A 23,009-nucleotide genomic window follows, 5' to 3' on the forward strand; every position below is an offset into this window, starting at 1 on the left:
ACAAACAAGAGTCCAAGGCCAGATGGCTTTCCAGGGGAACTCTACCAAATATATTTTTTTAAAGATTTTATTTATATATTTGACAGACAGAGATCACCAGTAGGCAGAGAGACAGGCAGAGAGAGAGAAGGGGAAGCAGGCTCCCTACTGAGCAGAGAGCCTGATGTGGGGCTCGATCCCAGGATCATGACCTGAACTGAAGGCAGAAGCTTTAACCCACTGAGCAACCCAGGCACCCCTCTACCAAATATTTAAAGAATTAAAAACTGTTCTCCTGAAACTGTTCCAAAAAATAGAAATGGAAGGAAAACTTCCAAACTCATTTTATAAGGCCAGCATTACCTTGATCTCAAAACCAAACAAAGACCCCATCAAAAAGGAGAATTTCAGACCAATATCCCTCATCAACATGGGTGCTAAAATCCTCACCAAAATACTAGCCAACAGGATCCAACAGTACATTAAAAGGATTATGTACCACAACCAAGTGGGATTTATTCCTGGGATGCAAGGGTGGTTCAACATTTGCAAATCAATCAATGTGATACAATACAGTAATGAAAGAAAGGACAAGAACCATAAGACACTCTCAATAGGTGCTGAAAAAAGCATTTGACAAAGTATAGCATCCTTTCTTGATCGATACTCTTCATGGTGTAGGGATAGAGGGTACATACTTCAATATCATCAAAGCTGTCTATGAAAAGCTCACAGAAAATTTCATTCTCAATGGGGAAGAACTGAGAGTTTTCCCCTAAGGTCAGGAACAAAGCAGGGCTGTCCACTGTCACCACTTCAACATAGTACTGCGAGTCCTAACCTCAGCAATCAGACAACAAAAAGAAATAAAAGGCATCTGAAATGGCAAAGAAGAAGTCAAACTATCACTCTTTGCAGATGATATGATACTTTATGTGGAAAACCCAAAAGACTCCACTCCAAAACTGCTAGAACTCATACAGGAATTCAGAAAAGTGTCAGGATATAAAATCAATGCACAGAAATCAGTTGCATTTCTATACACCAACAGCAAGGCAGAAGAAAGAGAAATTAAGGAGTCAAACCCATTTACAACTGCACCCAACACTGTAAGATACCTAGGAATAAACCTAACCAAAGAGGCAAAGAATCTGTACTCAGAAAACTATAGAGTACTCATGAAAGAAATTGAGGAAGACACAAAGATGGGAAAAAGTTCCATGCTCATGAATTGGAAGAACAAATATCATGAAAATGTCTATGCTACCTAAAGCAATCTACACATTTAATGCAATCCTTATCAAAATACCATCAATATTTTTCAAAGAAATGGAACCAATAATCCAAAGTTTTTATGGAACCAGAAAAGACCCTGCATAGCCAGAGGAATATTGAAAAAGAAAACCAAAGTTTGTGGCATCACAATTCCAGACTTCAAGCTGTATTACAAAGCTGTCATCATCAAGACAATATGGTACTGGCATAAAAACAGACACATAGATCAATGGAACAGAATAGAGAGCCCAGAAATGGACTCTCAACTCTAGGGTCAACCAATCTTTGACAAAGCAGGAAAGAATGTCCAATGAAAAAAATACAGTCTCTTCAACAAATGGTGTTGGGAAAATTGGACAGCCACATGCAGAAAAAATGAAATTGGACCATTTCTTTACACTGTACACAAAAGTTGACTCAAAATGGATGAAAGACCTCAATGTGAGACAGGAATCCATCAAAATCCTTGAGGAGAACAGAAGCAGCAACCTCTTTGACCTCAGCCACAGCAACTTCTTCCTAGAAACATCACCAAAGGCAAAATGAACTATTGGTACTTCATCAAGATCAAAAGCTTTGGCACAGCAAAGGAAACAGTCAACAAAACCAAAAGACAACTGACAGAATGAGAGAAGATATTTGCAAACGACATATCAGATAAGGGCTAGTATCCAAACTCAACACCTAAAGAACAAATAATCCAATCAAGAAATGGCATAAGACATGAACAGACATTTCTGCAAAGAAGACATCCAAATGGCCAACAGACACATGAAAAAGTGCTCCACATCACTCGGCATCAGGGAAATACAAATCAAAACCACAATGAGATACCACCTCACACCAGTCAGAGTGGCTTAAATTGACAAGTCAGGAAATGACAGATGCTGGCAAGGATACAGAGAAAGGGGAACGCTCCTGCACTGTTGGTGGAAAGGCAAGCTGGTGCAGCCACTCTGGAAAACAGCATGGAGGTTCCTCAAAAATTTGAAGATAGAGCTACCCTATGACTCAGGAATTGCACTACTGGGTATTTACCCTAAAGATAAAATGTAGTGATCTGAAGGGGCACATGCACCTGAATGTTTATAGCAGCAATGTCCACAATAGTCAAACTATGGAAAGAACCTAGATGTCCATCAACAGATGAATGGATAAAGAAGATGTGGTGTATATGTACAATGGAATATTATGCAGCCATGAAAAAAAATGAACTCTTGCCATTTGTAATGATGTGGATAGAATTAGAGGGTATTACATTGAGTGAAATAAGTAAATCAGAGAAAGACAATTGTCATATGATCTCTCTGATATGAGGAATTTGAGAGGCAAGGAGGGGGGTTGTGGGGGGAAGGCAGGGATAAATTAAACAAGTTGGGACTGGGGAGGGAGACAAACCATAAAAAAATCAATCTCAGGAAACAAACTGACGGCTGCTGGAGGGGAGGAGGATGAGTGGGATGGGGTGGCTCAGTATGGACATTGGGGAGGGTATGTGCTTTAAATTGTGTAAGACTGATGATTCACAGACATGTACCTCTGAAGCAAATAATACATTATATGTTAATTTAAAAAAATAAATTTTTAAGATATGCATGAATGTAAAATAAATAAATAAAACCAATCCATTACAGAAAAAGAAACCTTTCCCCCATTATAAAAATTATTATTTAAATGCTATACTAAGCTATCATCTCATCAATTTAGAAAATTTAATTACCTTTGGAAAACTATTGCCTTGAAGTACTTGACATTATACTTAATATGAATAAAGGATATGACAATTGGCTTTCACTGGAAAGAAGAAAGAATTAAGAAGCTAACTCTCTCCAAGAGAGAACAGTAGAATAAATAAGGAGACAAACAGTTAACTTACGACCAAACTTCAACATCAATTTTATAGGTGCCCTTTAAAGGGGTCAATGATGTGATAGGGTTCATGTGGGTTCAGGTATTCCTGCTGTGCTTAATTTCATCTTTGAAATAGTAGATTCATTCAGCATCTAAAAGCAAGTACTAGTGCCAGACACTTTTCTAGCTACCAGGAATAGAGCAGTTCACAAAATGAACAAGGTCTCTGACTTCATGGAGTCTTTAGTGTACTATAATTTAATGTAATTACAATAGAGCATTATGAATATATTGATATCCAAATGTATAAAGCAGTCATCTTGTATGCACCCACAACTCAAACACAGAGTACCCAGCTGTGATCCTCATTTTGGTCACCAACACTTCTTTCCTAAGAATCAAGCCAAAATAACAAAAGTTGCCTCTTTAGCCACAGAGTCAGACTTGAACCAGTTTCTGGACCTGTTTTGGCTTTTTCTCTTTGGTCTTATTTTGTATCAGACTATGTCTTCATTGTACCAATCCCCATTTCCCTACTTTGGAGAGCCATCCTCCTCCACTGAGAAAATGCCTCCAGCATCAGGCCAGTGGCAGGAGCACACCAGCTGCTTCTGATAGGCTCAGTGTCCTCAAAACCTTGCTTTCGTTCCCCATTTCATCACATGACTTCTTTGACTTGTATTTTCTTAAAAGGATGGTATTTGTTGTGATGAGTACACTAGGTGTTATATGTAAGTGATGAATCACTAAATTCTACTCCTGGGAACAATATTACATTATATGTTAACTAACTGGAATTAAAATAAAAATTTGAAACAAAAGAAGGTAAAAAAGAATAATAATGATGCAAACAATAACCTGGAAATCAAAGTGTTATCTTGCTTCCCCTATAACCTCCATTCAAAACAATTATACAGAATTCTCTGACTGTGGTCCAGCCTGGATCTTACTGCGACATGGACATCTATGGCCATCTTAGCTTCCTGGGAAAAGGCAATGTGAACCTGGATTTCTTTATTGGGCATGAAGTAATAGGAAAAGCAACACGTAGCATGAAGTGGCCAACTCAGTATGGTATAGTTGAAGACTGCCACTTGATGGAAAGGTCTATGGAACAAGTGTTCTTTAAATACGTAAAGCAGAATTTGAAAGTCATTGCTTTCTGCTGATTAAACCTCCACTAAATGCTCCCGAAAACAGAATATATTGTTAAAATAACATTCAAGCCCTACAAAACTTCAGGCTTATACAAAGCCATGCCGGCTGCTCTTGCATAGGCAGCATCCCGAGCATCAAAACAAGTAAGAAAATTGATAGTGACTGGTGTGGTGACCAGATAGTGAAGATGGTACCACTCCTGTCCTTCCTGGAACTGAGGGACCTGTGATCTGCAGCTGTGGAGGGCACATTCCAATCACAGGGCAAGTTATAACATATTTCATTCAGCAACTGCTGAGAGGCTGAGAAGTAGGAATTCCTCTAGAGCAATCCCTGGAAACAGCTATGGAAGTAAAGGAGGGCTGTAATTATGTCTGCCCTGATTTAGGAAAAGAATCAGCAAGTATGACACAGGAGAGCCAAGTGGATTAAACAGTCTACTGGAATCAAGGCAATCTCAAAGAAAGAATTTTCCACTGACGTTGGTTATGATGGATCCTTGGGACCTGCATTCTTTTTCATCCAGAATTTGCTAATCCCGACTTCACACAACCTACCCAAAAAGTACTGGATGAAGCAATTCAGAATTATCTGATTGGTATCAGGGTTCTCTCCACAATAATACTGATGTCCCTGAACTGGATGTGGAAGGACTTGGAGTGCACTTTCCTATTCTGAAGGGAAAAGGTGACCAACTAAAAGATAAATTTCAAAAAGTAGCCTCATGTACGATGCAGAGAATGCATTTAATACCACTCAACCATACACCTCAGAATAGTTAAAATGGCAAATTTGTGCAATGTTCATGGCTCCACAACCAAAGAAATAAATTTAAGAGAAAACTTTCAGGCAACCTCATGACACTTGCCGTTACCCATTTATGGGGATTTCAATATAATTAGGACAAGGGATTTCAGTAATTAGGAATTGCTACCATCCTCAACCAAAGGTTTACGTTTAAGTGCTTTTAGAAGTAAGAAGTTAGTGCATCAGATTAAGTCTAATTACTTGCATTCTTTTTCTTGCTAGAAGATTTCAAGCAAAGACAAGACTGCTAGACGAGTTTATTTTTTTTTTTAATTTTTTATTTTTTATAAACATATATTTTTATCCCCAGGGGTACAGGTCTGTGAATCACCAGGTTTACACACTTCACAGCACTCAACAAATCACATACCCTCCCCAATGTCCATAATCCCACCCCCTTCTCCCAAACCCCCTCCCGCCCGGCAACCCTCAGTTTGTTTTGTGAGATTAAGAGTCACTTATGGTTTGTCTCCCTCCCAATCCCATCTTGTTTCATTTATTCTTCTACCCACTTAAGCCTCCATGTTGCATCACCACTTCCTCATATCAGGGAGATCATATGATAGTTGTCTTTCTCTGCTTGACTTATTTCGCTAAGCATGATACGCTCTAGTTCCATCCATGTTGTTGCAAATGGCAAGATTTCATTTCTTTTGATGGCTGCATAGTATTCCATTGTGTATATATACCACATCTTCTTGATCCATTCATCTGTTGATGGACATCTAGGTTCTTTCCATAGTTTGGCTATTGTGGACATTGCTGCTATAAACATTCGGGTGCATGTGTCCCTTTGGATCACTACATTTGTATCTTTAGGGTAAATACCCAATAGTGCAATTGCTGGGTCATAGGGCAGTTCTATTTTCAACATTTTGAGGAACCTCCATGCTGTTTTCCAGAGTGGTTGCACCAGCTTGCATTCCCACCAACAGTGTAGGAGGGTTCCCCTTTCTCCGCATCCTCGCCAGCATCTGTCATTTCCTGACTTGTTGATTTTAGCCATTCTGACTGGTGTGAGGTGATATCTCATTGTGGTTTTGATTTGTATTTCCCTGATGCCGAGTGATATGGAGCACTTTTTCATGTGTCTGTTCGCCATCTGGATGTCTTCTTTGCAGAAATGTCTGTTCATGTCTTCTGCCCATTTCTTGATTGGATTATTTGTTCTTTGGGTATTGAGTTTGCTAAGTTCTTTATAGATTCTGGACACTAGTCCTTTATCTGATATGTCGTTTGCAAATATCTGCTCCCATTCTGTCAGTTGTCTTTTGATTTTGTTAACTGTTTCCTTTGCTGTGCAAAAGCTTTTGATCTTGATGAAATCCCAGTAGTTCATTTTTTCCCTTGCTTCCCTTGCCTTTTGCGTTGTTCCTAGGAAGATGTTGCTGCGGCAGAGGTCGAAGAGGTTGCTGCCCGTGTTCTCCTCAAGGATTTTGATGGATTCCTTTCGTACATTGAGGTCCTTCATCCATTTTGAGTCTATTTTTGTGTGTGGTGTAAGGAAATGGTCCAATTTCATTTTTCTGCATGTGGCTGTCCAATTTTCCCAGCACCATTTATTGAAAAGGCTGTCTTTTTTCCATTGGACATTCTTTCCTGCTTTGTCGAAGATTAGTTGACCTTAGATTTGAGGGTCTATTTCTGGGCTCTCTATTCTGTTCCATTGATCTATGTGTCTGTTTTTGTGCCAGTACCATGCTGTCTTGATGATGACAGCTTTGTAATAGAGCTTGAAGTCCGGAATTGTGATGCCACCAACGTTGGCTTTCTTTTTCAATATCCCTTTGGCTATTCGAGGTCTTTTCTGGTTCCATATAAATTTTAGAATTATTTGTTCCATTTCTTTGAAAAAGATGGATGGTACTTTGATAGGAATTGCATTAAATGTGTAGATTGCTTTAGGTAGCATAGACATTTTCACAATATTTATTCTTCCAATCCAGGAGCATGGAACATTTTTCCATTTCTTTGTGTCTTCCTCAATTTCTTTCATGAGTACTTTATAGTTTTCTGAGTATAGATTCTGTGTCTCTTTGGTTAGGTTTATTCCTAGGTATCTTATGGTTTTGGATGCAATTGTAAATGGGATTGACTCCTTAATATCTCTTTCTTCTGTCTTGCTGTTGGTGTAGAGAAATGCAACTGATTTCTGTGCATTGATTTTATATCCTGACACTTTACTGAATTCCTGTATAAGTTCTAGCAGTTTTGGAGTGGAGTCTTTTGGGTTTTCCACATATAGTATCATATCATCTGCGAAGAGTGATAATTTGACTTCTTCTTTGCCGATTTGGATGCCTTTAATTTCCTTTTGTTGTCTGATTGCTGAGGCTAGGACCTCTAGTACTATGTTGAATAGCAGTGGTGATAATGGACATCCCTGCCGTGTTCCTGACCTTAGCGGAAAAGCTTTCAGTTTTTCTCCATTGAGAATGATATTTGCGGTGGGTTTTTCATAGATGGCTTTGATGATATTGAGGTATGTGCCCTCTATCCCTACACTTTGAAGAGTTTTGATCAGGAAGGGATGTTGTACTTTGTCAAATGCTTTTTCAGCATCTATTGAGAGTATCATATGGTTCTTGTTCTTTCTTTTATTGATGTGTTGTATCACATTGACTGATTTGCGGATGTTGAACCAACCTTGCAGCCCTGGAATAAATCCCACCTGGTCGTGGTGAATAATCTTTTTAATGTACTGTTGAATCCTATTGGCTAGTATTTTGTTGAGTATTTTCGCATCTGTGTTCATCAAGGATATCGGTCTATAGCTCTCTTTTTTGGTGGGATCCTTGTCTGGTTTTGGGATCAAGGTGTGCTTGCCTCATAAAATGAGTTTGGAAGTTTTCCTTCCATTTCTATTTTTTGGAACAGTTTCAGGAGAATAGGAATTAGTTCTTCTTTAAATGTTTGGTAGAATTCCCCCGGGAAGCCGTCTGGCCCTGGGCTTTTGTTTGTTTGGAGATTTTTAATGACTGTTTCTATCTCCTTACTGGTTATGGGTCTGTTCAGGCTTTCTATTTCTTCCTGGTTCAGTTGTGGTAGTTTATATGTTTCTAGGAATGCATCCATTTCTTCCAGATTGTCAAATTTATTGCCGTAGAGTTGCTCATAGTATGTTCTTATAATAGTTTGTATTTCTTTGGTGTTAGTTGTGATCTCTCCTCTTTCATTCATGATTTTATTTATTTGGGTCCTTTCTCTTCTCTTTTTGATAAGTCGGGCCAGGGGTTTATCAATCTTATTAATTCTTTCAAAGAACCAGCTCCTAGTTTCGTTGATTTGTTCTATTGTTTTTTTGGTTTCTATTTCATTGATTTCTGCTCTGATCTTTATGATTTCTCTTCTCCTGCTGGGCTTAGGGTTTCTTTCTTGTTCTTTCTCCAGCTCCTTTAGGTGTAGGGTTAGGTTGTGTACCCGAGACCTTTCTTGTTTCTTGAGAAAGGCTTGTACCGCTATATATTTTCCTCTCAGGACTGCCTTTGTTGTGTCCCACAGATTTTGAACCGTTGTATTTTCATTATCATTTGTTTCCATGATTTTTTTCAATTCTTCTTTAATTTCCCGGTTGACCCATTCATTCTTTAGAAGGATACTGTTTAGTCTCCATGTATTTGGGTTCTTTCCAAACTTCCTTTTGTGGTTGAGTTCTAGCTTTAGAGCATTGTGGTCTGAAAATATGCAGGGAATGATCCCAATCTTTTGATACCGGTTGAGTCCTGATTTAGGACCGAGGATGTGATCTATTCTGGAGAATGTTCCATGTGCACTAGAGAAGAATGTGTATTCTGTTGCTTTGGGATGAAATATTCTGAATATATCTGTGATGTCCATCTGGTCCAGTGTGTCATTTAAGGCCTTTATTTCCTTGCTGATCTTTTGCTTGGATGACCTGTCCATTTTCAGTGAGGGGAGTGTTAAAGTCCCCTACTATCATTGTATTATTGTTGATGTGTTTCTTTGATTTTGTTATTAATTGGTTTATATAGTTGGCTGCTCCCACATTGGGGGCATAGATATTTAAAATTGTTAAATCTTCTTGTTGGACAGACCCTTTGAGTATGATATAGTGTCCTTCCTCATCTCTTATTATAGTCTTTGGCTTAAAATCTAATTGATCTGATATAAGGATTGCCACTCCTGCTTTCTTCTGATGTCCATTAGCATGGTAAATTCTTTTCCACCCCCTCACTTTAAATCTGGAGGGTGTCTTCGGGCTTAAAATGTGTGTTTCTTGGAGGCAACATATAGATGGGTTTTGTTTTTTTATCCATTCTGATACCCTGTGTCTTTTGACAGGGGCATTTAGCCCATTAACATTCAGGGTAACTATTGAGAGATATGAATTTAGTGCCATTGTATTGCCTGTAAGGTGACTGTTACTGTATATGGTCTCTGTTCCTTTCTGATCTACTACCACTTGTAGGCTCTCTCTTTGCTTAGAGGACCCCTTTCAATATTTCCTGTAGAGCTGGTTTGGTATTTGCAAATTCTTTCAGTTGTTGTTTGTCCTGGAAGCTTTTAATCTCTCCTTCTATTTTCAATGATAGCCTAGCTGGATATAGTATTCTTGGCTGCATGTTTTTCTCGTTTAGTGCTCTGAAAATATCATGCCAGCTCTTTCTGGCCTGCCAAGTCTCTGTGGATAAGTCAGCTGCCAATCTAATATTTTTACCATTGTATGTTACAGACTTCTTTTCCCGGGCTGCTTTCAGGATTTTCTCTTTGTCATTGAGACTTGTAAATTTTACTATTAGGTGACGGGGTGTGGTCCTATTCTTATTGATTTTGAGGGGCATTCTCTGAACCTCCTGAATTTTGATGCTCGTTCCCTTTGCCATATTGGGGAAATTCTCCCCAATAATTCTCTCCAGTATACCTTCTGCTCCCCTCTCACTTTCTTCTTCTTCTGGAATCCCAATTATTCTAATGTTGTTTCGTCTTATGGTGTCACTTATCTCTCGAATTCTCCCCTCGTGGTCCAGTAGCTGTTTGTCCCTCTTTTGCTCAGCTTCTTTATTCTCTGTCATTTGGTCTTCTATATCACTAATTCTTTCTTCTGCCTCATTTATCCTAGCAGTTAGAGCCTCCATTTTTGATTGCACCTCATTAATAGCTTTTTTTGATTTCACCTTGGTTAGATTTTAGTTCTTTTATTTCTCCAGAAAGGGCTTTTATATCTCTCGAGAGGGTTTCTCTAATATCTTCCATGCCTTTTTCGAGCCCGGCTAGAACCTTGAGAATTGTCATTCTGAACTCTAGATCTGACATATTACCGATGTCTGTATTGATTAGGTCCCTAGCCTTCGGTACTGCCTCTTGTTCTTTTTTTTGTGTTGAATTTTTACGTCTTGTCATTTTGTCCAGATAAGAGTAAATGAAGGGGCAAGTAAAATACTAAAAGGGTGGCAACAACCCCAGGAAAATATGCTTTAACCAAATTAGAGGAGATCCAAAATCGTGAGTGGTGAGTGGGGATAAAAAGGGGATAAAAAGAGGTTCAAAAAGGAAAAGAAAAAAAAAAAAAAAAAGAAAAAAAAAAAAAAAAAAAGAAAAAAAAAAAAAAAAAAAAAAGAAAAGAAAAGAAAAGAATTTTTTAAAAAAGAAAACACCTAAGAAAAATGTAAAAAAGAAAAAATATATATATTAGATAAACTAGTATAAAATCGTTAAAAAAGAAAAAGGTAACAGTTAAAAAAAAATTTTACCCGAAGGCGAGAAAAAAAAAAATGAAAAAGAAAAAATTAAATTAACTGCAAGACTAAAAAAAATCACAGGAAAAAAGCCATGAGTTCCGTGCTTGGCTTTCTCCTCCTCTGGAATTCTGCTGCTCTCCTTGGTATTGAAACCGCACTCCTTGGTAGGTGAACTTGGTCTTGGCTGGATTTCTTGTTGATCTTCTGGGGGAGGGGCCTGTTTTAGTGATTCTCAAGTGTCTTTGCCCCAGGCGGAATTACACCGCCCTTACCCGGGGCCGGGGTGAGTAATCCACTCGGGTTTGCTTTCAGGAGCTTTTGTTCCCTGAGCGCTTTCCGTAGAGTTCCAGAGGACGGGAATACAAATGGCGGCCTCCTGGTCTCCGGCCCGGAGGAGCCGAGAGCCCAGGGCCCCACTCCTCAGTGCGCGCTCAGAGAACCGCGCCCAGTTACTCCCGTCTGCCTGACCTCCGGCCGCGCTCCGAGCTCACCGAGCCTGCGACCGGTTCAAGGTAACACGGAGCTGCGAGCTTACTGTCGGCTCTGTCTCTGTAGCCGGCTTTCCCGTTCCAATACCCGCAAGCTCTGCGACACTCAGACACCCCCGATCCTTCTGTGACCCTGCGGGACCTGAGGCCACGCTGACCCCGCGTGGGCTTCGCCCCGGTTTAGCCTCTGGAGCGATGTCCCTCAGCGGAACAGACTTTTAAAAGTCCTGATTTTGTGCGCGGTTGCTCCGCCGCTTGCCGGGAGCCGGCCCCTCCCCCCCGGGGTCTATCTTCCCGTCGCTTTGGATTCACTTCCCTGCCGGTCCTACCTTTCAGAAAGTGGTTGTTTTTCTGTTTCCAGAATTGCTGTTCTTCTTCTCTTCGATCTGCCGATGGATTTTCAGGTGTTTGCAATCTTTAGATAAGCTATCTAGCTGATCTCCGGCTAGCTGAAGCAGTCTCAGCTTGCTACTTCTCCGCCATCTTGACTCCAAGTCCTGCTAGACGAGTTTAAAAGAAAAAAACAAAGGTGATGCTCCCAATACTCAGGTACTATTGCACCAGTTTCAGCAAGTCTAAGCAGGTCCCACCGACCCAACAGGTGCAAGACGGAAACAGGGAGCTCCCGCATGTGCACAGTGGTCTGCTTCTAAGGGAGATGTTATGACCTCTCTTACAATCTGTCTTGAGAGAAATGACTGGCAATGCTGAAGCTGAATCACATCTCCACTAGCTGATTTGGGATTGGTTTTAATGAAGCAGTTCCCTCTATTTTTTTTTCTTTCTTTTCTTTTTTTTTTTAAGATTTTATTTATTTATTTGACAGAGATCACAAGTAGGCAGAGAGGCAGGCAGAGAGAGAGAGAGGAGGAAGCAGGCTCCCTGCTCAGCAGACAGCCCCATGTGGGCCTCGATCCCAGGACCCTGGGATCATGACCCGAGCCGAAGGCAGAGGCTTTAACCCACTGAGGCACCCAGGTGCCCCTTCTTTTCTTTTCTTTTTTCTTTTTTTTTTTTGTGTGTGTGTGGTTTTTGGTGTCTGACTTCTTTCACTTAACATGATTTTTTCAAGGTTCATCCATGTGTAGCATATATCAATACTTCATTCCTTCACACAACCTGTCTTAGTTCAGGCTGCTATAACAAAACAACATAGACTGAGTGGTTTACACAACAAACATTTAGTTCTCATGGTGCTAGAGGCTGGAAAGTCTGATATCAAGGTGCTAGCAGATTTGTTCCTTAGCTTGTAGCTGGCCCCCTTCTCACTGTATCCTGAAATGGTGGAGAGAGGAAGCTCTAGTGTCTCTTCCTTTTCTTATAAGGGCATAATTCCATCATGGGGGCTCAAGACTTCATGACCTCATCTAAACTTAATTACTTCCCAAAGTTCCTACCTCCTCATATTAATATAGGACTTCTATATATGAATTTGGGCAGGAGACAAAATTCAGTCCATAACACAACACAATATTATTCCCTCATACGAATTTATTATATTTTATTTATTCATTCCTCAGCTGACTGGCATTTGGGTTGTTTCTGCTCTTTAGCTATTATGAATAATAATGCTATGAACACTTGTGTATATATTTTGTGTGGACACAGGATTTCAATTTTCTGGAGAATATACTTGGGATTGGAATCACTAGCTCATACAGTAATTGTTTTACCACCTGAGGACCTGTCAATCTAATTTCCCAAGTGGCTGCACCATTTTACAATCCTACCAGCAATATATGAGGGTTCCAATTTCTCCAAATCATCACTAACACTTTTATTGTCTGTCTTTTATTATAACCATCCATCCTAGTGGGTATGAAGTGGTATCTCATTGTGGCTTTGATTTGCCTTTCCTTAATGACTAATAATGTTGAGCATCTTTTTGTGTGTTTATTGGTCATTTGTATATCTATCTTCTTTGGAGAAATGTCTATTTGAATCTTTGCCCATTTTTAATTGGGTTATTTGTCTTTTGGTTATTGAGTGTAAGAGCTCTTTACATGTTCTGAATATAAATCCCTTATTAAATATATGATTTGTGAGTATCTTATCCCATTCTTTGGATTGTCTTTTTACTTTCTTGATAGCATCCTTAAAAGCACAAAAGGTTTTTTTTTATTTTGACTATAAATTGTTTTATTTATTTATTTTTTATTTATTTTCAACATAACAGTATTCATTATTTTTGCACCACACCCAGTGCTCCATGCAATCCGTGCCCTCTATAATACCCACCACCTGGTACTCCAATCTCCCACCCCCACCCCTTCAAAACCCTCAGATTGTTTTTCAGAGGCCATAGTGTCTCATGGTTCACCTCCCCTTCCAATTTCCCCCAACTCCCTTCTCCTCTCTAACTCCCCATGTCCTCCATGCTATTGGTTATGCTCAGCAAATAAGTGAAACCATATGATAACTGACTCTCTCTGCTTGACTTATTTCACTCAGCATAATCTCTATGTTTTCCTAACATGTAATGAATGGTTTCATAAAATTTTATAGCAGGTAGGAAAGTAATTCAGGAGAATATTACAAGAAGAACTTGAGAAACTAAATGATAATTAACTAAAAGTAAAAATATTTTTCATGGGCAGGAAATTAATTACACATAGTTAAAATATAAGAATAAAGTCTCTAATAAGTTTTTACTTCTTTTCATATGTGCAAATGCACATAAAACAGATTGCAAGAAGTTATTTTACAAACACAAGCCAGAGAAAAATGTTTTTTTCATTGTTTGCCTCAAAACCTAAGTGTTATTGAAGGTAAAATAGAATTGATAACTCAGGTTAATGGGCTGGTGTCCATAAATGATACACAGCTATATTTAAAAAGTTATTAGTCTAATATTCTAAACCATGGTTAATGATACTTTATTCATAAAAGTTGCTCTTGTAATAAAACTTTCTGGTTAATTTCTCCCCTCTCATTGGAATCTTTGGTAGTTAAAAAACAAAAAAAGTAAATTCAATACATGTCTGAAACTTTTCCAAGAGTTCATGCAGAGCCTACAAAGTTAACAGTTTATAAATTATCCTTACCTCTAGAAAGAAAACAGACGCAAGAAAATCAGAACCTCTATAGTGTTCACTCCTGCTAAAATACTTCTTCAATGTCCTTTGAGCTATTCATCTCCTTTTTTTCTTTTTTGAGTTGTAACTGAAATATGACATTCTATTAGTTTCAGGTATACAGCATAATGGTTTATTATTTGTATATATTGTGAAATTATCACCACAATAAGACTAGTTAACATCTATACCACACATAATTAAAAACTTTTTTCTTGTGATGAGAACATTTAAGATCTACTCTTAGTGACTCTGAAATATACAATATAGTAATTATAGTCACTATGCTGACCATTATACCTCCATGACTTATTTATCTTATAACTGGAAGTTTGTACCTTTTGACCACCTTCACCCATTTCACCCAACCTCCACTCCCCATCACTAATCTGTTCTCTGTATTCTATGAGCTCTGTTCTGGGTGTTTTTTTAGATTCACCTGTAAGTGAGATTATACAGTATTTGTTTTTCTGTGTCTGATCTATTTCTTTTAGCATAATGTCCTCAAGGCCCATTCATATGTTGCAAATGGCAAGATTTCATTCTTTTTTAGGACTGAATGTTTCATTGTGTGTATAGATACCACATCTTCTTTATCCATTCATCTATAGATGGACACTTAGGTTGCTACTATGTCTTAGCTATTGTCAATAATGCCGCAATGAACATGGGGGTGCACATATATTTTTGAATCAGTGTTTTCATTTCTTTCAGATAAATACCAAAAAGTGGAAATGCCCGATCATATGATATTCAATTTTTAATTTCTTGAGAAATCTCCATATTATTTTCCATGGTGATATATCAATTTACATTCCCATCAATAATGCACAAGGATTGCCTTTTCTCTACATCCTCACCAACACTTGGTTATTGCTTGTCATTTTGATAAAAGCCGTTCTAACAGGTGTGAGGTAATACCTCGTTGTGGCCTTACTTCACATTTCACTGACAATTAGTGATGTTGAGCACCTTTTCATGTATCAACTGGACATACGGACATTTTTTTTTTAATTTCTTTTCAGCATAACAGTATTCATTGTTTTTGCACCACACCCAGTGCTCCATGCAATACGTGCCCTCCCCAATACCCACCACCTGCTTCCTCCCACCTCCCACCCCCACCCCTTCAAAACCCTCAGGTTGTTTTTCAGGGTCCATAGTCTCTCATGGTTCACCACCCCTTCCAATTTCCCCCAACTCCCTTCTCCTCTCCATCTCCCCATGTCCTCCATGTTATTTGTTATGCTCCACAAATAAGTGAAACCATATGATAATTGAGTCTCTCTGCTTGACTTATTTCACTCAGCATAATCTCTTCCAATACCGTCCATGTTGCTACAAAAGTTGGACATTCATCCTTTCTGATAGAGGCATAATACTCCATAGTGTATATGGACCATATCTTCCTTATCCATTTGTCCATCGAAGGGCATCTTGGTTCTTTCCACAGTTTGGCGACCATGGCCACTGCTGCTATAAACATTGGGGTACAGATGGCCCTTCTTTTCACTACATCTGTATCTTTTGGGTAAATACCCAGTAGTGCAATTTCAGGGTCATAGGGAAGCTCTATTTTTAATTTCTTAAGGAATCTCCATACTGTTCTCCAAAGTGGCTGCACCAACTTGCATTCCCACCAACAGTGTAAGAGGGTTCCCCTTTCTCCACATCCTCTCCAACACATGTTGTTTCCTGTCTTGCTAATTTTACCCATTCTAACTGGTGTAAGGTGGTATCTCAATGTGGTTTTAATTTGAATCTCCCTGATGGCTAGTGATGATGAACATTTTTTCATGTGTCTGAGAGCCATTTGACATACGGACATCTTTGAAAAAAATGTCTATCCATATCCTCTGCCCATATTTTAATCACACTGGCTGTTTTTTGGTTTTTGCTATTAAATTCTTTATATATTTTGGATATTAACCCCTTATCATATATATGATTTGCATATATTTTCTCCCATTTGGTAGGTTGTCTTTTCATTTTGTTGATGGTTTTCTCTGCTCTCCAGAACCTCTCTGTTTTTTAGTGTAATATTAAACACCAAAATGGCACAAGTTATGGACAAATTTTTTATAATAATACTGTATCACCTATATGATATCATTTGTGTAATGCTAAAGTATCATTTGTATCACACCATTATTGCAAGAATATGAAATTTATCTTTCCTGAGAAAGATGCATTCAGATTTTGGTATACGTTAGTTCTCGATTTATTTCTATTTTTTTCTCAAGAAAAAGGCTGAAACATTAAACGAATCAAAATGTTAAGAACTTCATGTGAAGTCTTACATTAAACCTCAGCTCTAATAAACTAGAGCCACAACTCACACAATTTGTACACCCTCCATTCTCTAGCTGCTTCTGAAAAGAATGGAAATGCTTCTGAGTAACACCCTTTAGTGAGTGAGTTTTGATACTCTCATTGAGTCTCACCTTTCTACTCAGTGTCCTGATTCCATCAAGTTCACCACAGTTTTGTGGCTGGCAGTCCATGCCAGAAATTTATAGGACAATAAAAATCCCTATAGTGGCATGTCATCCTTCCATTTTAGAACAAAACCTCCTTCACCATCTTTAATGTATAGAGTTATGTTCACTTTGTTTATGGTTCTGGAAAGAATAAGGAAATGATAGATGATATGGCAAATTGGTGATCTGTTTCTATCCACCCATCAAGCAGTCATTAATTATGTGTTGTATGTCCAACATATAAACCTAAAACATGATTATTGTCCTTGTGGAGATCACAACATAGTTGGGAAGTCAAGATGCATACACAAAAACTTTTAGGTAGGAAGAAGCAGGCATCAGGAAAGACATGGTATGGATCTTGCTTGATCTATTGCATAGTACAGCCATGTTTTGGTTAACCTTGTTTGCTCCTGATATTAGCTACATTGATTCCAGGTCCTTCCTGATCCTAATTTTCAGGTAACTGAGGAAAAATCTTTTGTCCCTATTACTTCCAGAGCACAATATTCCACTACTAGGTTCTCTGAAAATCTGAGAGGTCATTACTCTATCTATGCACGTTATGCTAGAATGGACCACAGTCCTGCCTTGTGACCTCAGCTTTATGTAGATTTCACCCTGGCTCTGATTTAAGATCCAAATAAGGGTCCGAGAGGGTTAAACTCAAGACCAACCTGGGAAAACTACCCATGATGTACTCAAATCACCTCTTACCCCTGATGATGACCTATAGTTCTTAGGTTAATCTCATGTACTATATCAGGATTCTCTAGAGAAACTCAACCAATAAGGGGGTTATTATAAGGAATTGACCTATGATTATGGAGGCTAAGAAATCTCAAAATCTGCCAGAGACCCAGGAAAGCCAATGGTATAAATTCCAATCCAAGGGCAGGAGAAGACCATGACCCAGTTCAGCAAGCAGGCAGAATGATAAAAGGAGGATTTTCTCCTTCCTCAAACTCGGTATTCAGGCCCTCAGTGGATTGGATAATGATGTCCACCCACACTGGAGAGGGCAGTCTACCTTTCTGAGTACAGCAATTTAAATACTAATCTTATCCAGAACACTTACAGACACAACCAGAACCAATGTTTATTTGGGTTACCCTATGTTGCAGTCAAAACTGACACAAAAAATTAACCATTGCACACATACACACAAAATTAACCATCATATGTACCCTATTTTTCTTTCCTTCATAATGATTTCTCCCCAGTCTTTAATGCAAAGGACCCTATAGGAGCTGAGCCCATGATCTTTCCTCCAAACACATTTATTTTGACTGATAACTGAGATGTTTGAACTAGAATCCTCACTACAATATTTTTTTAGCTTAGGACCTGCCACAATCAGACTTCTCCTATCCATCCAACCTTACTCTCCTTTGTTATCTGCAGTGGGTGATAGTGTCTCCCCCAAAAGATATGTCTAAGTCCTAACCCCTATCAATATGATCTTTTTACGGAAATAACATCTTTACAAAGGATCTTTGGGTAAAATTATTCTGGATTTAAGGTGAGCCCTAAATCCAATTATTGGTGTCCTTGTGGAGAAGGGAGAGGGAAATTTAAGCCATGGAGACACAGTGAAGAAGACATGTGAAGACAGAGGCAGAAACTGGAGTAGTGCATATATGAGCCAAAGAACACCAAGGATTGCTGACAGACACCAGAAGCTAAGAGATGAGCATTGAATGGTTTCTCCCTCAAGACCTTCAGAAAGAACCAACTCTGCCAACACCTTGCTTTCAAACTTCTACCCTCCCTCCAAACTGTGAGAGAATATGTTTCTATTGTTTCAAGCCACCAAATTTATGGTAGTTTGTTACAGCAACCGTAGGGAATGAATATTCTAGCTAACAGTCTCCTCAAAGTTCCTGAAATATATTATTCTCTTTCCTACCTCCATACATCTGTTTAATTATTTTCCCACCCCAAAATGCCATTTCCTTCACCTTTTCATTTATCCTTCCTAGCCTTCAGAGCCTTTCTCAATCCTACCTAGTCCAAGCAACCTTCTCCAGCTGTTCTTACCCACTTATATTCTTAACTGTCTGTATTGATATATATTATATTCTGTCCTTCCCTACAAGTTAAGTTTCTGTGACTTGTTTTCCTAAAGAAAGCAAAACTTCCATGAGTACAGATTCCTATGCTGCACCCATATAACCTTAAACTAGCAAGCAATTGACAAAGATATATTCAATTACTCTGTATTAGTGTATAACCCAAGAGAATGGGGTTCACAGCTACAGCACCACTAATATTAAAAGCAAAATCTCAGTGATCTTACTATAGACTCACTCCCAGGCTGAATCTGCTGTACCCAATTCAAAGAGCATGATTGAGATTTCAGGTCATTCCCCTGAAGCACTACTCAAGTCTAAACTTCCACTCCAAAAACTGTTACTGTCACCCTATCTTGTTTTGTGAAATAAAAAGGGGAACTATGGAGGTTCCCACAGCAAGACTTTATAATTCCTATAGCATCACAGTAATTACTGATACTGAAGATTATTGGTGCATTTAAGTTGCAGAAGGCAGAGGCTGTTGAAGCTTTGTATCAAAGAAGTAGAAAATAAAATGAATGAACCTGACCTCAAGAAAAGCTTTAAATCCTCCTTCATGATCAAAGCATGAATGAAATACTTTCTTTGAGTAGAATGGTCTTGAATGGATATTTTCAAATTATCATTATATTTCTTCCTTCTTCAGTCCCAAACCATTTAGACAAATTTATCGTCTCTATAACTTCTCACCTTTGTATTTTCAGGACTCCCAAGTAGGAACCTATGACATTCCCTATAAAACACAGGGAACCTGAGGTCTTCAAGTGTGAAGCTAACCTTGCTCCAGGAAAGGACTTAGAAAGGAGTTATGGACCAGTTGTCAGAGATGCCATTAGGACAAGATGCACAGCAGATGTTTCTCCCTCTGGCCTATTCTGTTAATACAGTATGAGCTGTAATGTGACTAAGTAGGTGGGATTGGGAGGACACCATAGAGGACATATTATTGAGACATAAAATCTTCATGGAAGTTTTCCTCTCTGAGTCAGCCTTAGGCCACAACATTGCCTGCCTTCTGTGGTATAATGGAATCCATGTGGTCCATAAAATCTTCCAAGATCTACAAACCAAGCAGTCATTGCCTCTCCCAAATTATCCAAAAATCCAAAGGGGTGTTCCTGGGTGATACAACTCTTCAACTTACCACCAAAACTAGCTAAGCAAAGATTTCGCATCCACACTCCACAAGTCCCACAGAGAAGTCTTCACAATCCATCTGCCCCTCCCACTAACCCAGGTGTCAGTGTTTCTGCGAAGTGCAAGTGCTTCTTCTCTATTTTATGCTTGGTCAGGATAAGTTCCCAGGAAAACTGAGTCTCAAAATAGTTGAGTCTCAGCTCTCGTGTTTTCTCTTTCTCTATCTCTCCCTCCATCTTTTCCCTCTCCCTTCCTCTTCCTCTCCCCTTCATGCTCCCCCCCCCCTTTCCCTCTCTCTCTCTCACACACACACACACTTGAAGGGCCAGGTTTGGCTCATTATTTCCTTTCCCATAATTCACATTCCTTCAACAGGTTATCAAGCATCAAAAATGTCTTTCCCAAGACACTGAGGGAAAAAAGCACTGGCCTCTTTACATACAGATATGTATAACACACAGGGCCCTTTTGCTGAGTGTGTGGGTACACTACACACATGCACAGAGCTGCAAGGATGGCTGACTAGCACAAATCCCACCAACCACCATCTTGTTGGGTCTTCCAGGTCTTCATAGAAAATTCTATCTCAAAGACCACCAGCCTTTTCCTGAAATCTGGCCTCTACTGTTAACACTCGGGTGTCTGCAAATAATTTTTGTACATTCCAGAATAGTGGTTCTCAACCTGACTGCACATTAAAATCACCTGGAAAATTTTCTCAAAAAGGTCATGCCTGCCTACCCTAAAGATTCTGGTTTAATTAGCCAGGGACATACTTTCAGATCAGGGAATTAAATGTTCCCAGGTAGCTATGATGTATGACCCAGGTCAAGAGGACCTGAGTAGAAGGGAGCAGGTCAGTTCCAGTCTCATTTTACAAATGGTCCACAGCCTTTATGTAAATTCATAATTGCAAATAGACTTGAGAGGCAAGTGAGATGCTAACTACTCTCACCATAAGTATCTTAACCCTGCTTCTGCCCACCCATTACAACTACTTACTTCTCAATTATGGTCAAAAACAAATATAAAAAATATTTTTGTAAGCAACATTGTGTCTCCTTTCATTTACTGTCTCAGCAGGAAGATGTTAACCGTTAGCTTTGTAACAGGTAGTCAAGATAAAAAAATATACCATTAAGGGACGTTAGAATGTGTTCCTCATATAATCACATCTGTTATTCACTCATTGTTATTCAAATTCATATTCAAAGCAGGACAAAGAGTCATAGCTTTCCTATTTTGTGCAACTGTATGCTATTTTAATTAGCAGCAAGCACAGTTAATTATCTGAAAGGTCTTCTATTATTAGAAGCAAATAGTTTCTCCTAAAAATGCTAATAAATAACACCATTACATGACATATGGTCATAAACCTGCTCCAAGTGAGGACAAGTCCAGTTTATCAGATTTTCCTCTGTCTCATAAAGTTCTCCACTCTTTCAGAGCCTGAAATTTAATTGCAAAGAGAAACTATAAACGATGCTGCAGAGTACATGAGGAAGAATTAGCCATCATCTTTATTTATGAGTATTCTAAACAAAGAAGCTAGTAAATATGGATACAGTGAATGTCTCCCAGGCCACACCAACTGGAGGGTAAAAATAGGGTCACCATATGTTATAAACAGGATTTGTTGGGTTTGTTCTCCAACAACTCTGCCAAAACTCTGATCCCCTCAAATAAATCTCAAAGAATGCTGGGAACCTTCAGTGGGTACGAGAACTCTGGTTTGTATTTGCCATGAATAGCTGCCTTTTCTTCTGGCCTGCCCAAGCTCACAAATGTGACAGTGCCTATCTTGGAGGACCACAGGGTTGTGAGCTACACTATCACAACCTGCTAAAGATGTAGCACCTGTTCTAAGACTGCCACAGCCACACTGTGGAGGTATAGCCTTTACACCTCAAATGGATGCTCTCATACAGGCAATCACCTTCCCCTGGGACTTAAACATGACCCCATGGAATCTGAGCCAGGGAACAATATGGTTGAAAAGCATTTGCTTTATTTAAAATCATCCCTCTTACCCTTCCCCTCTGCTTTGGTCCATTCTCCGAGAATCAAGCAGGTGTCTTCATTTTCTCTTACCATATTTTTTTTAAGTTTTTTTTTTTTTAAGATTTTATTTATTTGACAGACAGACAGCGAGAGGGAATACAAGCAGGGAGAGTGGAAGAGGGAGAAGCAGGCCTCCCACTGAGGAATGAGCCCAACTCTGGGCTTGATCCCAGGACCCTGGAATCATGACCTGAGCCAAAGTCAGACACTTAATGACTGAGCCATCCAGGCACCCCTCTTACCACATTTTTTAGTGAAGATTCTCCAGTTTACCAATTCACTCCTCCTTACTCATAGTCCTCCATATGTATTCATTCACTCATTCATTCATTCATTCATTCACAGCCTATGCTAGACATCATTGAGGATTCAACAATGACCTGGACAGATACAGTCCTCTCCTCACAGACTGAGTGCTACAAGCAAGTTGTACGATAGGGAAGCCCAAGGCGCTGTACACACACAGAGGACAGGCACTTATTTGTGTCATCAAGGAAAGGTGCTCAGAGGAAAGAAATGACCTCAAAACACAAACTTAACAAAAGAGTAGGACCCAGGCAGCCAGGGCAGAGCAGGAACAAGAGGACAAAGAGAGGGTTGGATGATGAAAAGAGGAAGGGGCAACTCCGGGCATAAAGAACGTCATATACAAAGCCCCAGAGGTTAGGTAGAACATATCAAATTCCAAAAATAATCCCAGAAGACTCATTTCCACCAAAATTTTAACTTTCTTCTCCAACAACTTGTAACCACAAGGACTTGATCTCCTTCTTCTTTGAGAAAGTTTTAAATAAGGACAGGGTCTTAAGTCAGATGAAAACAGATTAATGGCAGAATACCTATTAAATTTAAATTTCAGATAAACAACAATAATTTTTGGTGTAAATATGCCTCAAATATCATATGGGATATACTTATACTAAAA

The 23,009-nt window shown here is 39.1% G+C and overlaps 1 pseudogene; it reads left to right on the plus strand.

The window, feature by feature from the left end:
• Positions 1–4,112: 4,112 nt before the first annotated feature.
• LOC101679142 lies at positions 4,113–4,941 on the plus strand (annotated as a pseudogene).
• Positions 4,942–23,009: the final 18,068 nt, after the last annotated feature.

This window comes from Mustela putorius, unplaced genomic scaffold (assembly GCF_011764305.1).
Source record: "Mustela putorius furo isolate JIRA1106 unplaced genomic scaffold, ASM1176430v1.1 tig00003834_pilon_pilon_pilon, whole genome shotgun sequence".
Classification (NCBI taxonomy): domain Eukaryota; kingdom Metazoa; phylum Chordata; class Mammalia; order Carnivora; family Mustelidae; genus Mustela; species Mustela putorius.